Below are 22,177 nucleotides of genomic sequence, written 5' to 3' on the forward strand. Positions count from 1 at the left end.
ATTGGTGAGAACTAAGGATTGAGAAGTTTGGAAAGTTAGAAGACTAGTTGATAAAACACAAGGTTTTCAATGGAGGAGTGAGCATGTCACAGAAGTTTATCCAATAGGTTTGTGAAAGATCATTGAAATATATATATATATATATATATGTATGTATACATATATATATGTATGTATACATATATATATATATGTGTGTGTGTGTGTGTGTGTGTGTGTGTGTGTGTGTGTGTGTACCTGATCATTTCATAATTCTTAGTTTTCCGATATTCTTTTGGCACAGTTTTTACATCTCTCCTTTTCTCCTGTCTTATTTTACCTTGTATATATCACTGTTTGTCACTTAAATTTATTGTGCCACATGACTTATATGAAGACCTAGCATTCATTTGAAATATATAGGGATAAAACTCTTCAATATATAATGAATTGACTCTTAAAACAGTGAGTTCTCTTCATTTTTTTATGCCAGTTTTAAATTGTACAAATATGTATTATGAAGCCATGAAGATTATTCTAGCTAGAGGATGAGGATATGGGAATAAAAATAGAAAGCGAAAAGTAGCAATTGTACCTTTTATATAAGAGACTTTCAAAAAATAATTCCTCCTTTTTTCCCCTCTCTTCTCCTCCTCATAAGCTAGATAAATTTCCCCCTTTGTCCATTATATGGAGCTAAAATCTCGTAGCCATTTTAGGAGACAAAGTAAACTATGTTAAGTCCTATGTCAGTTTAGGAAACAAAGTAAACTATGCTGAGTCCTATTTGTTACCTCACTGGATGTCTTGGTTCACCCTTTTCATCCTCCTCCACTTGGATAGCAGTCCTGAGAAGATGTCCTCTTTTGTTGGTCCCCAGTCAGTGTCTGTGAAGTATTCACTCTTGCCCTATTTCCGTTTGTCTTTTACCTCTCCCCTTTTTTCTTTTCCATCAGCTTCATTTCTCTGATACTAGGATCTAACTATGTACCTAAAATCAAGAAGGCTTGAGTTCAAATATGACCTCTTAAAATTACTAGCTGTATGTCTCTGGAGAAGTTAATTAATATCTGCAAACTTCATCTGTAAAATAAGAATAATTCGCACATCTACCCTCCAAGATTTTTGTGATGATTAAATAAAATAATAATTGTAAAGCACTTAGAACTAGTTTTGACAGAGTAAACACTATATAAATGTTAGCTATTATTATATTGTTAAAATATGTTGATTTTTTAATTTCTTTTATTTAACTCTAGTATAGTACCTTGAAAAAAAGATGTTGAATTGAATGGAATATGTACTGCCTGAAAAAAGTGTGTAGCTGCCATTCAAAGTTTTTTCATGTATAAAATAGGGATGAAAGTTTCATATACCTCAGAATGTTGTTTTGAGGATCTAATAAATTAATTCAAAGCATTTTGCCAGACCAAATATACCATATAAATATTAACTATTTTATTCCTTAATTTCTTTTTTCTTTTTATTTGTTAACTGGGAAAGGGGTGAGGCTTCTAAAAGACACAGTATAACTTTAGAGTATTGTTTTAAAATGTTACATAAGAATTATAAATACTATTCTGGTGATAACCTATATACACTAAATATTCTGTCTACCTGAGTGAACAAAACTAATGTCATTATTGGATTTTATGTTACAACCTGATTACATTATTCAGGTAATCAATCTAAACAACAGATAAATATGCAGGCTAAAACCTTGAAAAAGTCATTCAAAATACTTGTCTAAAAATAAATAGCATAGAAAATAATTCACTGAATTTAAAACCCTGATAGTCTTTCGGCTTCTTTCCTAGGTTTAAGCTAATAGCATTTCTACAATATGATACGAGTTGAAAATGCAGCTTGGGAAAAAGCATCCAGATGTTAAATGAAATATTCACTGCACTTATTTGTATGTATGTAGTATTAAGCAGAATTCCAGCTCTTCTAAGAACAGAATGTATTGAAAAATGCTATAATTTTTTCTACATTTGGTTCAATCTATTGCTAATCAAGATTCATTATTCAACTCTCAATTTAAATGATTATACCACATATCCATAATGCTCCTATTTAGGGGATGCTCCTGCCTTATTTGTATGTAAGTGGAGATAGATCATTATAGCTGAATTGACTTTCCCTGAATTTAAAGTTGCAAGAATTAACAACATAAAGTTGATTACCGTCCAAATTCAGGCAACCCCAGGTGTTTTATGGAGTAGTCTGATTTGGAAATTAGGTTATTATCATTTCACTACAGGAACATATATTATGATAGCTACAAAAGAATTTCATGTTGGGGAAGAAGCAGTGTTAAAATCATTTATATTTGATCTTTCTCAAGTGCTATGAACTTTGATTTGAACTTCAAGTTCCTGAGAGTTTCTGACAATAGTAAGAGTAAATGCAACAACTAGAGCTTATTTTTTGAGATTTCTCCCATATTAATAATAATGATAGAATGTTTTTCTTCTAAATACAAAGTAAAAGTAGAGGCAGCAATGTTTTTGATCAAAAGAATTTTTCAATTATGATAACTAAAATGTATATAGCAAATATAATTTGTAAAACATTTTAAATAACAAAATACATAATATTTATAAGACTTAAATTTTGTAAAGATATATGGTTTTATATACTTATTTCCGTTAATCACCCCTATCAGTAAGATAATTCAGGTACTACAATAATAAAATTAAAAAAAAAACCTGACATTTTATGAAATAAGCAAAGCTTCTTACCAAGATGACAGAGAGAAGTTGGGTGCCATCCTAAGCTCTCCTGGATTTCTCTCAGAAATAACATGAATCAAACCTCTTAAAAGAATTTTAATACACAAAACCCAGAAAATAATCTAGGAAAATGTCTCAGGGGAATGTGGGTGAGCTGCAATGCAGGGTCCAGAGAGCCAGCTCAGAGGCAGCTGGGTGAAGTCTGGGGATTAACCTGAGAACAGCCACAGAACCTTTGTATGAGTGGCAGATGGGAGAATTTCATCGAGGCTGGAGGGAGAGTTCCAGAGTGCAGCTAGACATCATTCCAGTCAGCTCAGCTCTAGAACAAGTACAATAAAAATCCCCCCAACCCTCTCAGGCTCAGTTGTGGGCAGCATATTTCCCTCAGTACTGAGTGTATAAGTGTAAGGAGATTTACTATATAGCCCTAGAGACCAGTTCACAGTGTAAAAGGATAATCCTGTTGCGGCCCCCCCCAAAAAAATCCCCCTCAGTCCTAGAGAGTGGATCACAAGTCTTCATTTCTTTCTTTTATTTATTTTCAGCCATTTGTATATGTATATTTCCAAGTTACGAAGTTTGCCTCCACTCTCCCTTCTCACCTCCGTCCCTGCAGTTAAGAATGGTCAGGTTACCATTTTAGATACATATTTTGTTAAACATATTTACAAATTAATAGCTTTTGGCATGAGGAATTAGGATAAGGGAAAGAGAAAAATAAAGGATAATTTTTATAAAGTGTTCATCAGATTTAGTAGGCGTGGGTTTTTTTTTTATTTTTCTGTGTATTTTGATTTGTTTTTTTTTTCTTCCTCTGGTTTAGGATAATATAGTCCATCCTCTGTCAAATATGGTTCTAGTACTCTGGACTGCCAAGAGGAGTTGTTTCTATCAAGGTTGTTCATCTCATAATGTTGATGTGTAAATTTTTATCTTATCTCTGCTACCTTCCCTTAGCATAAGATCGCCTATGGTACTCTAGAGTTCCACCATTTATTGTTTCTTATAGAACAATAATAGTCCATAGTATTCATGTACCATAACTTGTTTAGCCATTCTCAATTGATGGACATTCCTTCAATGTCCAATTCCTTACCATTACATAAAGGACTACTATGAATATTTTGGAAGATGTAGGACTTTTTTCAGTTTTTATAATTTGTTCTGGATATAGTCCTAGAATTGGAAATGCTGGGTCAAAGGGTTTTAAAAGTTTTATTGCTCTTTTGGCCTAGTTCCATATTGCTCTCAAGAAGGGTTAGATTCATTCACAACTCCACCAGTAATGAATCAATATCACAATCCTTCCACAACTTCACCAATATTGATCATATTCCCTTTTGCTCATATGGGCTAATCTAATAGGTGTGAGATGATACTTCATTGTTGTTTTGATTTGCATTTCTCTAATCAATAGTGATTTGGAGCATTTTTTCACAGCTTTAATTTATTCACTTGAAAACAGTTCCTATTCTTTGACCATTTATCAATTGGGGAATGATTTGTGACCTTATAAATTTGATGCAGTTCTCTATATATTTTTAAAATGAGGCCTCCCAGCTTTCCTCTTTCTTCTACTATTGACAGCTTTGATTTTTAAATAAAACCTTTTAATTTAAATAAAATTAAAAAACTAAATTAAATTAAAATATTAAATTAAAAATGATGTAAAAATTAAAAAACAAAACTTTTAAAATTAAATATAGTAAAAATCATTCATTTTGCTTTTTATAATGGACTCTAATCCTTTTGGGAAAAAAATTATCCCTTTTCCATGGATCAGTTAGAATATTTTTGTTCTTTTAAGTTTTTTATGGTACTGCTCTTTATGTCTAAATCCTGTACCCATTTAGACTGTATATTGGTATAGGGTATGGGTTGTGGATCTTTGCCTAATTTTTGTCCTAATATTTTCCAGTTTTCCCAACAATTTTTGTAAAATTGTGAGTTCTTTTCTGAGAGGCTAATGTCTTTGTGTCTGCCAAATAGTAAAGTGCTGTAGTCATTTACTTAATCCACCTATCCATTGCTCTGTTTCTTAACCAGGATCAGACAGGTTTGATGATGGTTGCTTTATAGTATAGTTTTAGATCTGGTAGAAATTGGCCACATTCTTTTACATATTTTTGATCAATTCCTTGCTATTCTTATGACTTTTTGTGACTCCAGATGAATTTTGGTATTTTTTTTCTAGCTCAGTAAAGAATTTATGAGGTAGTTTTATTCATATGGCATTGAATAAATAGTTTAATATGGGTAGAATTTTCATTTTCATATTAGCTCTATCTAACCATGAATATTTGACATTTTTCCAATTATTTAGAACTGACTTTATTGGGGTGAGGAGAGTTTTATAATTGTGTTCATATAATTTCTGGGTCAATCTTGGGAGGTACATTCCCAATATTTAATACTACTTATAGTTATTTTAAATGTAAATTTCTTTCTATCTTTTATGATTGGGTTTTGTTGTTCATATATAGAAATGCTGAACATTTATGTGGGTTTATTTGATATACTGCTGCTTTGCTGTGTTTGTTAATTTTTTCTAGAAGGATTTAGATAATTTCCTTGGCTTCTTTAGGTATACCATCATATCATCTGCAAAGAGGGAAAGCTTTGTTTCTTCATTGCCTTTTCTGATTCTTTAAATTTCTTTTTCTCTTCTTATTGCTAGCATTTCTAATACTGTATTGAATGGTAATGGTGATAGGAGGCCATCCTTGTTTCAGACATGAATTTATTGGAAAAAGCCTGAGTTTCTTCTCATTAAATATAATATTTGATAGTAGTTTTAGATAGGTACTATGTATTATCTTAAGGAAAACTCCATTTATTCCTAAACATTCTAGTATTTTTAATATGAAAGGATGTTGTATTTAATAAAAGGCTTTTTAAGCATCTATTGAGATAATCATATGGTTCTGTTCGTTTTACTGTTGATATGTTTCATTATGTAGTGTTTACCTAATGTTTTTTTATTTAAGATTTTATTTATTTTGAGTTTTACAATTTTCCCCCAATCTTACTTCCCTCCCCATCAACCCACAGAAGGCAATTTGTCAGTCTTTACATTGTTACCATGTTGTACATTGATTCAAAGTCAGTGTGATGAGAGAGAAATCATATCCTTAAGGAAGAAACATAATGTATAAGAGATGACAAGACCAGACAATAAGACATTAGTTTTTTTTCCCCTAAATTGAGTAAAACAGTCCTTGAACTTTGTTCAAAATACATGATTCTTTATCTATTCTCCATTGCAGACAGCCCAAAATTGTCCCTGATTGTTGCACTGATGAAATGAGAATGTCCATCAACAATGATCATCACCCCTATGTTGCTGTTGGGGTGTACAGTGCTTTTATGGTTCTGCTCATCAAACTCAGATTCACTTCAAACAAATCCCTCTAGATTTTCCTCAATTCCATCCCTCCTGAATTCTAACAGAACAATAGTGTTCCATGACATACATATACCAAAGTTTGCTAAGCCATTCCCCAGTTGAAGGACATTTACTTAATTTCCAAATCTTTGCCACCACAAACAGGGCTGCTATGAATATTTTTGTACAAATGATGTTATTACCCTTTTATATTACCTCTTCAGGGTATAGACCCAATAGTGGTATTGCTAGATCAAAGGGTATGCACATTTTTGCTGCCTTTTGGGCATAGTTCCAAATTTTTCTCCAGAAAGGTTGGATGAGTTCACAGCTCCACCAACAATATAATAGTGGCCCAGATTTCCCCCAGCCCTTCCAACAATGGCCATTATCCTTTCTGCTCATATTGGCAAGTCTGAGAGGTGTGAAGTGGTACTTAAAAGAAGCTTTAAATTGCTTTTTTCTAATAAGTAATGATTTAGAGCAATTTTTCATATGAATATGGATTACTTTGATCTCATCATCTGTAAATTGCCTTTGCATATCCTTTGACTATTTGTCAATTAGGGAATGGCTTTTTTTTAAAAAAAAATATGACTTAGTTCTCTGTATATTTTAGAAATCAGTGATTTGTCAGGAACATTAGTTGTAAAGCTGGTTGCCCAGTTTACTACATTTCTTTTGATCATGGTTGCAGTGGTTTTATCTGTGCAAAGGCTTTTTAATTTAATGTAATTGAAATCATCTAGTTTGTTTTTAGTGATGTTCTCCATCTCTTTCTTAGTCATATACTGCTTCTTGTTCCATAGAACTGACATATAAACTAGTCATTGGTCTTCTAATTTTGTTATAAAATTGTTTTTTATGTCTAAATCCTGTATCCATTTGAAGCTTATCTTGATATAGGGTGTGGGGTGTTGGTTTAATCTAAGTTTCTTCCATACTAACCTCCAATCTTCCCAGCAATTTTTATCAAAGGGAGACATTTTATCCTAATAGCTGGACTCTTTGGGTTTATCAAACAGAAGATTACTGTAATCGTTTCCTGCTATTGCACCTAGTCTATTCCACTGATCCAGCACTCTATTTCTTAATTCTGCAAAGAGTGAGAATTCTGGCTCTTCCTACCCAGATCTAAAGGCTTCAATTTCTTTTTCTTCTCTAATTCCTAAAGCTAAAATTTCTGATCTGATATTGACTAGTAGTGGTGATAATGGGCATCTTATTTCACCCCTAATCTTATTGAGAATGCCTTCAGCCTCTCCCCATTGAATATAATGCTTGTTGATGGTTTCACAGAGATGCTGCTAATTATTCTAAGCAACAGTTCAATTATTCCTACACTCTCTAGTGTTTTTAGTAGCAATGGGTGCAGTTTTTTGTCAAAAGCTTTTTCAGCATCTATTGATATGATCATATAATTTCTTATGGATTTTTTGTTGATTTAATTGATTATACTAACAGTTTTCCTAATAATGAACCAACCCTGCATTCCTGGGATAAATCCTACTTGATCATAATGTATTATCCCAGTGATAACTTGTTGTAATTGTTTTGCTAAGATTTTATTTAAGGTTTTTGCATTTATATTAATTAGGGAGATAAGTCTATAACTTTCTTTCTTTGTTTTAACTCTGTGTAGTTTAGTTATCAGTGCCATATTGATTTCATAGAATGAGTTTTGGCAGAGTTCCAGCTTCCCTTATTTTTCCAGAAAATTTATATAGAATTGGAACTGATTGTTCCTTAAATGTTTGGTAGAATTCATTTGTGAATCTATCAGGTCTTGGAGAATTTTTCTTAGGGAGTTCAATGAATGCTTGTTGAATTTCTTTTTCTGAGATAGGGTTATTTAGGTATTTAATCTCCACTTTATTTAACCTTGGCAAATTATATTTTTATAAATATTCATCCATTTCACTTAGATTATCAAATTTATTGACATAGAGTTGGGCAAAAGAATTTCAAATTATTACTTTAATTTCTTCGTGGTGAGTTCACCTTTTTCATTTATAATGCTAGCGATTTGGTTTTCTTCTTTCTCATTTTTAATCAAATTAACCAGAGATTCTCAATTTGATTGGATTTTTCATAAAACCAACTTTTGGTTAATTTATTAATTCAATGGGTTTTTTGCTCACTATTTTATTAATTTCTCTTTTAATTTTTGGAATTTCTAATTTGGTATTTAAGCAAGGATTTTAATTTTTTCTTTCTCCAATTTTTTTAGTTGCATATTTAGATGAACTAAATAATCAATGTGATTAACTCTTTCACTAATTTATTCATGTAAGCATTTAAAGATATAATATATCCCCTGAGAACTGCTTTGACTGAATCCCATATGCATTGGTATGTTGTTGTTTCATTATTGTCATTATCTAGGATAAAATGATTAATTTTTTCTATAATTTGTTTTTTGGTCCACTCATTTTTTAAAATGAGGTTATTCAGTTTCCAATTGGTTCTGGGTCAATATATCCTTGGTCCAAGATTTCATATGGCTTTTCTTGCATTTTGATCTAAGAAAGATGTATTCACTATTTCTGTCTTTCTGCAGTAGATCATTAGGTTTTTATGTCCTAGTACCTGGTCAATTTTTGTATAAGTTCCATGTACTCCACTGAAAAAGGTATATTCCTTTCTATCCCCATTCAGTTTCCTCCATAAGTCTACCATATCTAGTTTTTCTTACAATCTATTTACCTCCTTAACTTCTTTCTTGTTTATTTTATGATTCGATTTATCTAGAAGTGAGAGTGAGAGGTTGAGGTCTCCCAGTAGTAGAGTTTTGTTGTCTATGTCTTCCTGTAGTTCTTTCAACTACTCCTCTGTGAATTTGGATGTTATTCCATTGGATGTGTGTGTGTATATATATATATATATATATATATATATATATATATATATATATATATATATATATATGTAGAGGATTCGAAAACTTAATTGTCTTTGTTACCTTTTAAGAGGATAAATTTCACTTCCTTATCTCATTTAAGGCTATCTATTATTGCAGCTGCTTTGGCTGAGATAAGAATTGCTAACCCTCCTTTTTTCACTTCAATGAAGCAAAATATATTTTGCTCCAGCCTTTTACCCTTACTTTATGCGTATCTCTCTTCTTCAAATGAATTTCTTGTAAGCAGCATATTGTAGGATTCTGGATTTTAATCCACTGTGATATTCATTTATGCTTTAAGGGAGACTTCTTCCCATTTACATTCAAAGTTATAATTACTGATTATTTATTGCCCTCCACTCTAACTTCCAGTTCATACTTTTCCCCTTCTACCCCTTTGTTCACATTTCCCAGTATTTTGTTGCTGAATACACCCCCTTCTGTGTGTTTCCCCTCCTATATCCAAACCCCTCCCCTTTCTTTCCCCTTTCCCGTTTTCCATTTTAATTTCCCTTTCTTTAGTTATTTCCCCTTTATTGCCTACCCCTCCCTTTCTCCACCCCCTCTCCCCTTTTGCCATTTTACTACTTGAGAGGTTAGATTTTGTTTAATTTAACTGTGTATGTGTAAGTTGGCTTTAAGTCAAGTCTGATGAGAAGAAGATTCAGTAGTTTCTCCTCGTCTCCCTTCTTCCCCTCTGTTACCATAGTTATTTTATACTTCTTAATATAATGAGATTTACCCGACTCAATACCCTCCCTCCTTACTGTTTGCTTCCTATCCCCCCATTTTGTTTTTGTTTTTTAGGTTTTTGTTTCCTTTTTTTTTTGCAGGGCAAGCAGGGTTAAGTGACTTGCACAAGACCACACAACTAGGTAATTATTAAGTGTCTGAGACCGGATTTGAACCCAGGTACTCCTGACTCCAGGACTGTTGCTTTATCCACTATGCCATCTAACCACCCTCCCATCCCCCCTTTTAAGGAGATAATGTCTTTAATTCATTATATCTGCATCATAGAATTTCTGAGTATTCATCACTTGTAGCTAAGTACAGTCTATCTAATAGAGTTATAATTCTTGAGAGTTATTCAAGTTTTTCTCCCAAGTATGGTTATAGCCAGTTTCATCCCATGGAATAGCACTCTCATGGATAAGTCATGAGTGTCCATAAATTCTTCCTAGGTATATTCTTTCTGTTAGAGTTTCATTTCTCAAGAGTTTTGAGAATCTTTATCCCATGCTAGGATATAGCCAGTTTCAACTTATTAGATAGCAGTTTTTTTTTCCTTTATCCCCCCCTTTTTACCTTTTGAAGTGTCTCTTGAAACTCATTTTTGAAGTCCAAATCTATTTAGCTCTGGAATTTTCATCAGAAAATTTTGGAATTCTTCCATTTCCTTAAATGTCCATCAGTTCCCCTGAAAAAGAAGGCTCAGCTCTGTGGGACAGTAGATTCATGGCTGCATTCCAAACTCCTTTGCTCTTTGGAATATCTCATTCCAGGCCCTTTGATCCTTTAATGTTGATGCAGCCAGGTCCTGCATAATGCTTACTGTGACTCCTTGGTATTTAAATTGTTTCTTTCTGGCTGCTTTCAGGATTTTCTCTTTGATCTAATAGTTCTGGAATTTGGCCACAACATTCCTTGGTGTTTACATTTTTATGGTATCTTTCTGGAGGGGATCAATATATTCTTTCAATAACTATTATACCCACTGGTTCCATGATATCTGGGAAGTTTTCAATCACTAGATCCCATAATATTAAGCCCAGGTTTTTTTTCTCTACAGTGTTTTCGGAAAGTCCAGTAATTTTCAGGTTGCCCCTCCTCTATCTGTTCTAGAGGTTAGTGGTTTTGCTGATGAAGTATTTTATATATTCTCCTATTTTTTCTACTTTTTTTATTTTGTTTAACAGATTCTTATTGTCTCAAGAAGTCATTAGTTTCCACAGACTCCATTCTCTTTTTAGAGAGGAGTTTTCTTCATTTATCTTATGCAACATCTTTTCCAATTGACCAATTCTACTTTTGAAAGAGATTTCCATTTGACCAATTGAGGTTTTGAGAAAATTATTTTCTTTATGCATTTGTCCAACTGAGGATATAAGAGAATTATTCTTATTTTGTTTTTGTCCCATTGATAATCTGAGAGATTTATTCTCATTTTGGATTTGTCCAATTGTATTTTCCAATGAGTGGTTATCTTGTTTCATGGTGTTAATGGCTTCTCCCAAATTTTCAATTGATTTTTGAACTCCTTCCTGATTTCTTCAAGGAAGTCTTTCTGTGCTGGAGACCAGATCATATTCTCCCCAGATGTTCTAGGTCTCTCTGAGTTAAGGTCTTTTCCTTCCAAGAATTTTTCTATAGATCCACCTTTCTGCTGACTTTTCTTCCTTTTGCTAAGACCTTGCATTGTGGAGGGGCTGGTTTCCATGGGTTTGGTCTTGGGATCCCTAGAGGCTTTTCTCACTGAGTGTAATTTCTCCAGATGGCCAGTAGGAGGTGCTGGTTGCTTTCTCTGGAGTATCTGTGACCTTGACTCATGCCTACTCCCTTATCCTGGAGACAGCAATTGAAGCTGTTAAATACTTTTGTCTTCAATCAATGGTGGGCTCTATCCTGGGGTGAGGTCATCCCTCTCCCTATTGTCATCTGGCCTGGTTCTTCTGCTCACACACCTGTGCCTGAAGCAGAAGTAGTCTGTTATTGTGTTTATTCTGGAAAGAGGCCTCTGCCACAATGGAGGCATGGACACAGAATTTCTCAGACCAGAGGAGCCCAGCTATGGTGTCCACAGCTCTCCTGCACTGGAATTCTCCCCACAGTTCTGTTGGAAAGCTCCAGAGGATCAGCACCAACACCAATCACTCTGATCCCTAGCTGACCCAAACCCCCAGGATTGACTGGGCTCTAACCCATCAGGCAGGTCTAGCTCTTGGGCTCTAAGACTCCTGGGACTCCAACCTGCCACTAATCGGAATGATCTGCAGCTGTGGAGCCCTTTGCACCTGAACTCACCCAAGGCTGTGGAAGACAAATCTGACTTTTCTTTCTGCATTTTGTCAATTTGATTTCTGTTAAGAGGTTTGCTTCATATCATAGATGGTGAAAGATCATGAGACTTTAGGACTGTGCCTGTCTTCTCTCCTCTATCTTGACTGGAAGTTTGTTTTCCTAATGTTGAAACACTTCTGCCTACCTAGTACAAATCCAATCTGATCATGATGTATTATCCTGATAATAACTCATTTTAATGTAGTCTAATTGCTAAAATTTTATTTAAGATTTTTGCATGAATTTTCTTTAGGGTGATTGGTCTATGATTTCCTTTGTTTGTATTGGTTCTTCCTGGTTTAGGTATAAGCAGTATGTTGGTGTCATAAAACATGTTTGGTAGAATTCCATCCTTTCTTAATTTTGTAAAATTACTTAAGTAGAATAGTTTTAATTGTTCCTTAAATGCTTGGTAGAATTCACTTGTAAATCTATTTGGACCTGGAGACTTTTTCTTAGGGAGTTTATTGATGGTTTCTTCAATTTCTTTTTCCTGAAATAGGGTTATTTAAATAAAGTATTTCCTTTTCTGAGTAGTTTGTATTTCACCTAGATTGTCCAATTTATTGGCATGCAGTTCGACAAAATAGTTCCTAAATATCTGTTTAATTTCCTCCTCATTGTTGGTTAGTTCACCCTTTTCATTTTTGATACTGGTTATTTGATTATCTTCTTTCTCTTTTTTTAAAAATCAGATTAACTAGAGGTTTCTCTATTTTATTGGATTTTTATAAAAACCAACTCAGATTTATTTATGAGATCAATGGTGTTTTTGCTTTCTACTTTATTAATCTCTCACTTGATTTTCAGTATTTCTAGGTTTGTTGTTAATTGGACATACTTAATTTGTTTTCCTAGCCTTTTTTAGTTACATACTCAATGCATTGATCTCCTCTTTCTCTATTTTATTTATATTGACAGTTAGAGATGTAAAGTTTCCTCTCAAAACTGCTTTGGCTGCATCCCATAAATTTTGGTATGATGTTTCATTATTACCATTTTCTTGGATATAAATATTGATTATTCCTATTATTTGCTGTTTGATCCATCCATTATTTAAGATTAAGTTATTTAATGTCCAATTATTTCTTGGCTTATTTTTCCATGACCATTTATTACAAGTGCTTTTTATTGCATCAGGATCTGAGTGCCCTGGTATATGGTCACTTATGGTGAAGGTTGAGAAAAAGTTATATTCTTTTCTCTCCCCATTAAGTTGTCTTTCCAGACGTCCATCATATCTAAGTTTTCTAATATTTCCATCAACTTCTTAATTCCCTTCTTGTTTATTTTCTTTTTAGATTTACCTAGTTCTGAAAGAGGGAGGTTGAGGTCTCCTATTATTAAAGTTTTGCTGTCTGTTTCTCCTTGTAATTCATACAGCTTTTCCTCTAGGTATCTGGAACTATCCCACTAAGTGCATACATGTTTAGTAATGATATAACTTCATTTCCAGTGTTGCCTTTTAATAAGATTTAGTTCACTTACTTATCCCTTTCAATGAGATTGATTTTTGCTATTTTTGATGCTTTGTCTGAGATTAGAATCCCTACAACAGAATTTTTATAACTTCAGTTGAGGCATAAAATTTTTTGCTCCAATCTTTTACCTTTTACTCATTGTGTATTTCTCTGCTTCAAATGTGTATCTTGGGAAACAGCATCTTGTAGGATTCTGGTTTTTAATCCATTCTGCTATTCTTTTCCATTTTATGGGACAGTTCATTCCATTCACATTTACATTTAAGATTGCTAATTCTTTATTTCCCTCTATGCTACCTTCCTCCATTTATATTTATGTCTATCCTTTTATCTTTTTCCTCCTCATCAAAATTTTGCTACTTTTCCCCTTTGATTTATTTTTTTTAAATTTTAATTTCAGTTTATTTTCATTTATACCTGACCTTCCTTTTAGTCAGTCCCTTGTTCCATTATTTACACCCTTCCAAGTCCCCCACTTCCCCTTAGATAAAGTTACATTTCTAAACCCAAATGGGATTGTATCTTATTTCCTCACTAAATCTATTGAATAGAATTTACACAACATTCGAATCCTCACTTCCTTCCCTCTAAAATTATAAATCTCTGTGCCTCTTCCCACTTTTGTGGGATAAAAATCCACTTAAATATATAGAGCCTCCTCTGAGCAACAGGAAAGTTTATTTTGGTTTTTCTTGAGAAAAGGGCACCCCCAAGTCTCACAAAGGTAGTGAAGATCAAGGAGCTGCCCTAAGGTGGCAGTCAAGCAAGATTATATGGCCTAGCATGATTCCTCCCCTCCCTAGCCCCCTCTCTTCCAATTTGATTGGTTAAGGTTTTCAGAATTACAATCTTTATGCTAAAAATATACCCAGCAACAAAGAGAAAAATAAGGATTTCATAAAATATTACCTCACCATCCAGATGGCAAGGGTATCAGAAGAAGATTTCCAATGACCTTCTGTTAATGATTTAATGTCTGCGTATGTAAGTCTTCTTAGTTTATCACTTATCAAACAAGAGAAGCCAGGCTACTGTTCTCACAGTCCATTGTCAAATAGGTGGCTAAATAAAACTGCAAAGACTCTTCTCTGGAAATATTCCACTAGTTCCCTCCCAAACAAAATCAATGCAAGGTCTTTCTGGAAATATTCCACTGTTTCACTACCTAGTAGAATCAGGAGGGTGTCTGATTGGGAATGAAAGGCCATTCTGCCTCTTCTTTGAATAGTCTAAGGGTAATAGTTTGTCTTTGTTTTAATGATTTTTAGCCATGAGGGGACTTCACTAAGAATATTAACTCTTAAGAGGGAATATTTCACTTACCTTGGTGTTAGAATATGCTTGATAAGCTCCTGTTATCAAAATATCCTCACAGATTGTTTACTTGTTTCATAACAAGCATTTACTCAAATTGCATCAAATTATAATTATTTTACCTTATCACTTTTTTATTATTTTTCAAGTTCACACAATCATTTTCACATTCCAAAATATCCTCCAATGTCATATCATTTCTTGACCTATTTGTGGGCCTACCCCCCCCATTTTCTTTCCCATTTAGCCTCCCCCACCTCCCCACCCAGGGTACTTAACCACTTGTAAAGTGAATTAAGGCTTTCTTTGTCTCTCCCAATTTATGCCCCCATACCCCCCCTCCTTCTCCCTCATCCCATACTTTACCCCTTGTTAAGTGAAGCATGCTTATCCAATTAACTCAAAATATCTTGAACATCTCAGAGTACTGGGAGGCTCTGGAGGTCTCACTGAGAACTTTACAAATTATTGTAAAGTAATAGAGACCCTGTTTCAATTGCCTGCAGTTTATATGCCCTCATTAACCAAGGTGCTTAGCACCTCATGGATAAAGTCTGTCAGAGTGTAAAGAGATACTTAAGTTAAATTTAACACTCCTGCTTTTTTCAGGAGTTTTTATCTCAAACATAGAAATGGGTTCTTGGACCTCTTCAGTTGAGGGACAAGACCCAATTAAACTTTATGACTTAGGTAAATTCTATTAAATTATATTCTACCCTGTAATTATCCTTAGATAAAATTCTAATGAGTTAAAATTGTTGTATCTTCCCTTTTCAAGAGCAGACTTTGTTTAAAACAGTTTTGTTTTTTCAGTCCCTTTTTTCCATTTAACTATTTTATATAACTCAGTCATGTATTTGGCAATCAAAACCTCTCTTCTGCTCTGGTTTTTGTGTTAGTAAATTCTGGAAATCCTGTATTTCATTGAACAATCAACTTTTTTCCTGACAATATATGTTGAATTTTGTAGAGTAGTGCATTCTGGGTTGTAATTCCTGGTCCTTAGCTCTTCAAAATATGTTATTCCAGGTCTACCGATCCTTCAATGTTGAGGCTATAGTCCTGTGTTAGTCTGATTGTGTTCCCTTTGTATTTGAATTATTTTCTTTTTGCTGTTTGCAATATTCTCTTTTTTCTTTGAGGGTTCTGGAATTTGGCTATTATAGCCCTTGGAATATGTACTGTAGGGTCCCTTTCTGGAGGGGTTCTATGTATTCTCTCAGTTGTTATATTATTATCTTGCTCTAGTATACAGAGGCAGTTTTCCATTATAATTACCTGCACGATGGTTTCCAGGTTCTTATGGTGGTGCAGGCTTTCTGGAAGTCCAATGATTTGTAGATTGTTTTTCGAGGATCTGTTTTCCAGGTCTTTCATTTTCCCTAGAAGGTACATTACAATTTTTATAATTTTCTTCAATTTTTTGGTGGCATCTTGTAGTCTTGTAGATTCATTGCTTTCTCTAGTTTTAGAACTTTATTTTCTTCAATTTCCTTTTGTGCTTCCTTTTTAAAGTGTTGAAATCTCTGGTCAGCTTTTCACAATTTTCCTTTATGACTTTCATTTCACTTTTTTTCCATTTTTCTTCTTCCTCCTCTCTTCTTTGGTTTTTTAAAAGCTCTTCAATGAGCTTTTACATTTGAGTCCAATTTGTAGACTATTTTGATACTTCTACTGTGAGTGATGTGTCATAGCTTTTTTCCTTCAGACATGGCATTGCTATCATCTTTAACTTTTAATTATTTTTTTCTACAGTGAGTGATCTTTTACCTTTTTTTACTCATCTTTGTTGTTTTAGTTCTGCTACTGGAGTTTATGGAATATAAATCCAAGCTTTTATTTTACTTGGGGGTGGGGTTTGATCCCTGGCTTGTTGTTGCCTAAGATGTTGCATATGCAGTCCAGACCTTGCCTTTATAGAGGTTTTTTTTTTCCCCCAAGTTGATGCCCAGCTTGTGATTTAACAGAATTTTTTCCCTGACCCAGTCCTGTGTTGTACCCCAGTGTTTCTGGGTTCAGACCTCATTTGGGGTTGGGATTCTCCCTGTTGGCTTGCTATTCAGCTGCCAGGACTTCTGTTATTATTAAGCTATTGGGACCTGGAATGCATTTTACCTAAAAGCCCCTTGCTGTATTTCGTTGCTCTCCTGCCTTCTGGATTGTGCTTCCCCTTTCCCCCCAAAGAGTTAGACCTTCACTAAAGGTCCTCCACAATGTTTGCAGTTGAAAACTTATTTTAATCTTCTCTTTTTCTTGATGGGATCTGTAGTGTGGGTGCCATTTTATATATCACTAGCAAGATACAGAAGCAAGATCTGTAAAGAAAAATCCTTTTTTAAAATAACTCCAAATAATATAAAAAACTTGCTAAGGTAGACTCAGAAATTCAATGAAAAGAACTACAAAACACTTTTCACACAAATAAAGTCAGATTTAAATAACTGGGAAACTATCAACTACTCTTAGATAGGCCAAGCTAATATAAGAAAATTGCAGTTCTACTTACTTTTATTTTATTTAATATAACTAACTATTTATTGAGTGCCATGCCCATCAAATTTCCAACCAATTACTTTAATGAGCCAGAAAAAAATGTAACTAAATTTATATGGAAATATAAAAATTCAAGAATATCAAGGGATTTAATGAAAAATAGTGTAAAAGAAGGTGGCTAAGCCTTACCAGATTTAAAATTATATTATAAACCTTCAATCATCAAAACTGTCTGGTATTGACAAAGAAATAGAGTGGTGGATCAGTGGAATAGAGTAGGTGTAAAAGAGATAGTAGGAAAGGATTATAGTAATCTTTTATTTGATAAGCACAAAGAGCCTAGTATCTGGGTTAAGAACTCTCTTTTCAATAAAAACTGTTGGGGAAAATTGGAAGACTGGATTATACCAACATCTCACACTCTATTCCAAGATAAGGTCAAAATGGGTGCTGGAAAAGCAAACTAGGTGACCAAGGAATTGTTTACCTGTCAGATCTAAGGAGTGAGAAGCAGTTTATGAAAAAGGAAGAGATGAAGAATATCATTAAAAACAAATTGGATAATTTTGATTACATTAAATTAAAAAGCATTTGCACAATCAAAATCACTATAACCAAGATCAAAATAAATGTAGTAAATTGAGAAACAATTTTTACAACTAATGTTTCTGAAAGGGGACTAATTTCTAAAATATATAGAAAACTGAGTCAAATTTATAAAAAAAAAAAACAAGTCATTCTCCAATTGACAAATGGTCAAAGGATGTGTGAAGGCAATTTACAGATGAGGAAACCAAAGCGATCCATAATCATATGAAAAATTGCTCTAAATCATTACTGATTAGAGTAATAAAAATTAAAGCATATCTGGGGTACTACCTCACACCTCTCAGATTTGCTCATATGACCAGAAATAACAATTGATCAACATTGGAAGGGATGTGAGAAATCTGGGACAGGTTCCTGGAGAGCAATTTGGAATTATGTCAAAAGGGCAATAAAAACGTACATACTCTTTGATCCAGCAATACCACTACTCGGATTATACCATGATGAGATTATGAAAAAGGATACAAATATCACTTATACAAATATATTCTTAGAAGCTCTATTTGTGGCGGAAAAGAAATGGAAATCGAGTAAATGTACTTCAATCCTTCAACTGGGGAATGGCTGAACAAATTGTGATATATATATACATATATATGTGTGTGTGTGTGTGTGTGTGTGTGTGCACATGTGTTATGGAACACTATTGTTCTATTAGAAACCAGGAGCAATGGAATTTCCAAGAAGCGTGGAAAGGCTTGTATGAATTGATGCTGGACAAGATGAACAGAACCACAAGAACATTAAATATACAGACAGCAACATGGTTGTGATATTCAGCCTTAATGAACATACTCATTTCATCAGTGCAATAATCATGGACAATTTTATGGTATCTGTGAAAGAGAATACCATCTGTTTTTAGAGAAAGAACTATGGAATTTAAACAAAGACCAAAGATTATTACCTCCATTTAAAAAAAAAAAGTCTTAGGTACTACATAATTTTGCTATGTCTACTATTTATTTTATTCCTCAAGGATATGACTTTTCTTTTGACACATTCACTTTTGATTAGTGCATAGCATGGAAACCATGTAACTATCATCAGACTGTCTCCTGTGGGTGGGAGGGGGCTGGTGGAGGGGAGGGGAAAATGTGTAAAATCCAAAACCTTATCAAATAATGATAGGTAGATACTACTATTGTATATAATTAGAAAACAAATAAAATATTTTAAAGAAAAAATTAAAAAAAAGAAGTTAGTATGTGATGGGCACATAACCACATACAAATAGTTACTGATTACAGCCTAGATCTCACCTGAACATAAATCCAATGTTATTTCACACTATTATAATGATTTCCATGAAAATAGATTCATAAATTTAGGAATAGAAGGAACCACAGATGTTATTTATTTCAGCAACCTCATTTTACACTTATTCAAGTCATCAGAGTTACCACAAGGACATCCATATTTTTTTTTAATTTCAAAATAATTATTGAATTCTAAAGAGCAAAAGGTACTGAAAAGAACTCTCAATCTTTGATGATTCAGATTTAGCTTCATCATTGTTGCGGGGGGGGGTACTTTTGGAGTTATCATCCATAGTTTTTATGTAACCTTTGGTGAGATTGAGAGCTAGATAGTATATGCCAATCAAATCCATCTTTCTGACCTTAGTAGCTTTGTGACCCTGGGCAAGTCATATGACCTTGTTTGCTTCATTTTCATCATCTTGAAAATGATTTAGAGAAGGAATGGAGCATGACTCTAGTATCTTTTTCAAGAAAACTCCAAAAGGCATCATAAAGAATTAAATATGATTGAAATTTACTAAATAAAAACATATATGAGATTGAAGATAAAAATATGCATTATATAGTTGTGTGATTATAAAGCAAATTAAAATAAATTTCAAATATTTCAACTGAAATTTTTATTGGGCTATTGGGATTAACAGGTTTTCTGCTCTGTGGTGGTAATAACTACTTTAGACTGAAATGATTAAAAAAAAAATCACCTCTTTTATTCTAAAATCTCCTAAGTCCAGAAAAAAGTGTATGTGAGTATATGCATATAATTAAACATCTGAATATTTGTTGAACCCAGTTGAATGCAAGATAGTATTGAATTAAGGCTCCTTTCTTTTTTTTTTAGTTTTTTTTTCCAGGCATTGGAGTTAAGTGACTTGCCCAAGACCACATAGCTAGGTAAGTTTTAAGCATCTGAGGCCGGATTTGAACTCAAGTACTCCTGACTCCAGGGCCGGTGCTCTATCTACTACACCACCTATCTGCCCCCTAGACTTCCTCCCAGCCTCCTTTCTATAAGAATTTCCTCCATCATAGAATTTAATATTAGAAGTCACCTTAAAGGTCCTATTTAAATCCATATCCAATAGGAACTTAAAAAATGTGATATTGAAAAATCAGAGTGCATATATGAACTTAATGGAGATATAAATTCGCTTCTTGTTCTGTTCTCCAGGCTCAACCAAAGGGGTCTGTTTTTATCAAAAAGGTATTGTAACAACAACTTCAGTATAAAGAATCTCTATTGTTCTAAATTCACCATTAAAGAATGTTATGATATTGTGAGAATACATACCTTTAGATTATTTTGATGATGTTTTTATTTATAGGCAAAGACCAACTTTTAAATTCATAAAAGCTGACAATGAAAGTGGAAAATAGGATGTTTCCTTGATCCAGAAGGCAAGCCAACTATAGATCAACTGTATGCAACTTAGGAATAGTGCTTTTAGGTTTAGAGAAAATTACATAAATTACTTCACTTGAGGGGCACACTAACTTCATGAGTTAAATGCTATGATTTTCCCCATATTGCCATTGTGAAAATAAGCTATGAAACTGCACCAGAGTAAGAGAGCTATAAGCCTGAGGCATGATTAAACTAAGGTTTTGGGTTTTTTTTTACTCCAAATCTAGTCCTCCATTCACTATGCCACCTAACTGTGCAGTGTTTTGTAAAAGTATTTGAATAGTACTACTCAAATAAAAATGACAAGTTTCTCTCTCCAAAATAGCTTAGCAAGTCACCAAATATTATAAATTAATCATCTTTGGAGTAGAATGGACATTCCTTTCTCATATATAATTATTATCAAAATAAAATAACTTTAGAAAAGGGTTGATCTGTAAAATTTACTTTTTGGATTGATGATATTACAGGTGCAGACCCATCTTATAATTATATTGTCTAAACTTTTTCTTCTAAGTAACCAGTTTCTAAAATCTCCGAATATACTGTTAACATTTATATAGCGTTCAAAACTTACGGAATCTAGAAGTTCCATAATTAAGTTTTAAATGGATGGTAGAATTTTTTTCTCTTCTTGTTTTTCCCCATGTCTGTGATACCACTATAAGTTTGCATTGACAGTTAGTTATACTTTTTCATTTGCATAAAGGCAAGGAGAATGAAAACTTGTAAAGAAAATCAAAAAATTTTGCTGTGACTAAGCGGGATGAAAAAATAAAAAGTAATGAAATAAGAAAATTCACTTTAAAGTGATTACTCACTAATACTTGAAGGAGATATTGTTCAAATGAAAAATGGTCAGTCAACATGCATTTACTGTTTGTTATGGACCAGTCACACAGAGATCAGAAGATTAAAATCAAGTACACCCCCAACTTCTCTCTGAAGAAATTTAGTGTCCTTTATGAGACCTGAGAATCAGTGGCATAGAACCATCTATGTGCCAGTATCAGAGAAGGCACTATACTTCATGACTAAGTAAAAATTGCAGTAGCATAAAGGAAATGTGAGTCACACCAATCGTGATATTTTTTCCCAAATGTTTTAATGTAATGTTTTTGCCCAACCTGTAGCAAAACCTGAATGAATAGACCAAGTAAGAATTCTACCAATGCTTCATTCATGTACATTTTCTTGCATTTCTTCTAATATATATCAAATATTATAGTTGCAAGGAGATATCTTGTTTGTTTTTAATTTTCATTTTTTACATAAATAGGGATCTTGAAAAGTTTTTCATAGTTTTTGATCATTTCTCAAAGGACAAATGGATCTTATTTTTTATCAGTTTGACACAATTGTCTATATTTTGGAAAAAGAATCCCTTTATCTGACAAAGATGCTATAAAATTGTCAAGATTACTCCATAGTCCACACTTATTTTTAGTAAAATATTGTGTTCCCTTTGAATCTTTTTTATTTTGGCCTATACTTGCTTTTGTTTTATCTGAGACCATAATTATTACTCTTGTCATTTTTACTTCCATTG

This window comes from Macrotis lagotis, chromosome 1 (genome assembly GCF_037893015.1).
Source record: "Macrotis lagotis isolate mMagLag1 chromosome 1, bilby.v1.9.chrom.fasta, whole genome shotgun sequence".
In the NCBI taxonomy this organism is placed as follows: domain Eukaryota; kingdom Metazoa; phylum Chordata; class Mammalia; order Peramelemorphia; family Peramelidae; genus Macrotis; species Macrotis lagotis.